The following is a 2,500-nucleotide window of genomic DNA, read 5'->3' on the forward strand; positions in this document are numbered from 1 at the left end:
ATTATGTTGACGTTAGTAGGCCCTGGCCGAAAGCGCAGCATGTGAAAGGTATAGATAAAAGTTATCGTTGCAGTCAGTACTGTGTAGTTACTAGTAGCTGGATTTAAGCTCGAAGTGAGACACTGTTGGTGAAACTTCATCATGAGAACGTCACAAGCTGATCACGCTCTATGATATGACTAGTATTATGTTGCTTATAGTAGGCTAAGCGCAAGCCGAAACATCAACATGTGAAAGTCGTAGAATTTTGCGATCAAATTGTGGCTAGTACTGTGATGTTACTAGTAACCTTGTGTTACGTCATATGGCCAAGAGAGCATTTGAAGGCGAAACTTCTGCATGGGGAAGCTGCATCATGAACAAAAGTTTATATCGAGTATTATGTTGACGTTAGTAGGCCCTGGCCGAAAGCGCAGCATGTGAAAGGTATAGATAAAAGTTAGCGTTGCAGTCAGTACTGTGTAGTTACTAGTAGCTGGATTTAAGCTCGAAATGAGACACTGTTGGTGAAACTTCATCATGAGAACGTCACAAGCTGATCACGCTCTATGATATGACTAGTATTATGTTGCTTCTAGTAGGCTAAGCGCAAGCCGAAACATCAACATGTGAAAGTCGTAGAATTTTGCAATCAAACTGTGGCTAGTACTGTGATGTTACTAGTAACCTTTTCTTACGTCATATGGCCAAGAGAGCATTTGAAGGCGAAACTTCTGCATGGGGAAGCTGCATCATGAACAAAAGTTTATATCGAGTATTATGTTGACGTTAGTAGGCCCTGGCCGAAAGCGCAGCATGTGAAAGGTATAGATAAAAGTTATCGTTGCAGTCAGTACTGTGTAGTTACTAGTAGCTGGATTTAAGCTCGAAGTGAGACACTGTTGGTGAAACTTCATCATGAGAACGTCACAAGCTGATCACGCTCTATGATATGACTAGTATTATGTTGCTTATAGTAGGCTAAGCGCAAGCCGAAACATCAACATGTGAAAGTCGTAGAATTTTGCGATCAAACTGTGGCTAGTACTTTGATGATGCTTGTAGCCAACCGAATTGGTTGAAAAGCCCAATAAGTAAGCTAACTTGGGAGAGCTTGTTGGAAACCAAATGCTACTAGATTGGTCCAAATACATCCTTCAACAGGGGATCACTTGGCTCGCTTTACGAAGAGGAGCACAGCTATATGTGTTAATTCGGTATGAATCGCAAGATTTGTTTACCGACCTCTCTAACGCAAAAGGCGGTCTCGGCTTCGGCTGTTGACTGCGTCCGATTCAGGGTTATATAACTCTCGATTGAACACATTGATGTTCTATTGTTGGTGCTTCCAATAAAATTGGAACACTTAAAGCAGAACCGATTCAAATAATAGCATTCTGATCAATGATTGCATTCCTTGATCAAGAACTGCTGGAGTCATTGTGATGGCGAATTTTCTTCATAAGAAAATTGCAAAGAGACGGAACTTAATGAGACTAGTATTATGTTGTTTCTAGTAAGCGGAAGCTGAAACAGCAACATGTGAAAATCAAGTTTTGTTCAATGATCTCGAGGCGATAAGTACTATGAAGCAACTAGTAGCCTAAGCATGACTCAGATTTGAGACAGTCAAAAAGACTGGCGAAACTTCTTCACATGAAAGTTACATAGAGAACTACAAATGTATACAGCGAGTATTATGTTGTTTCTAGTAGGCGAAAGCTGAAACATCAACATGTGAAAGTTGTCTGCAAACTGTAGAACGATATGTGATTAGTACTGTGCTGTTACTAGTAGCCAGTCTGACTGTAGAAGCCAAGACAAAGGGAAACTAATGCATCTGAAAAGGACAAGTTATGGAAAGGTATGCACGATAAGTATTATGTTGTTTCTAGTAAGCGGCAGCTGAAACATCAACATGTGAACGTCGTTGTGTACAGTAACCTAGAACTATATAGTCCTTAGTAACGTGCATTTACTAGTACCTGTAATTGGTATTCAGACTCAGGCAGTTTGGAATAGTTTGGCAAAGATGCACCAGAGAAAACTGGGATTTGATACAGAAATTGTTGAATACAAGTATTATGCTGCTTCTAGTAGGTTGAATCCGAAACATCAGCATGTGAAAATTGAAAACATTTCTGGTTCGAATTGTCACAAGTATTTGGTGATCTGAGTAGCCAAACTCACTACAACGCCAATTGAAGGCAAAAATTCTCAACGGGAAAAGCTATTCTCATTGAATGAGCTAACAAGACGAGTATTATGTTGCTTCTAGTAGGCGAAAGCCAAAACATCAACATGTGAAAGTCTTGCTGAACAAATTTAATGTTGTTGAGCTCAGTACCGTGTGAATTAGTAGCCATAATTGGCGAGCGAAAATTGAACTGGCGAAACTTCGTCTTTGGAAAATTGCAGATGCCGAGCACTTATTTTGCAACGAGTATTATGTTGACTGTAGTAAGCGAAAGCCGAAACAGCAACATGTGAAAGCTGTTGAAATTTGTGGTCATTTTGCAAT

At 40.0% G+C, this 2,500-nt stretch overlaps 1 pseudogene; it reads left to right on the plus strand.

The window, feature by feature from the left end:
- The first annotated feature begins 1,131 nt into the window (after positions 1–1,131).
- On the plus strand, positions 1,132–1,283 carry LOC142356073 (5.8S ribosomal RNA; annotated as a pseudogene).
- The last annotated feature ends 1,217 nt before the right edge of the window (positions 1,284–2,500 follow it).

This window comes from Convolutriloba macropyga, unplaced genomic scaffold (assembly GCF_964194025.1).
Source record: "Convolutriloba macropyga unplaced genomic scaffold, txConMacr16.3 SCAFFOLD_5658, whole genome shotgun sequence".
Lineage (NCBI taxonomy): Eukaryota > Metazoa > Xenacoelomorpha > Acoela > Convolutidae > Convolutriloba > Convolutriloba macropyga.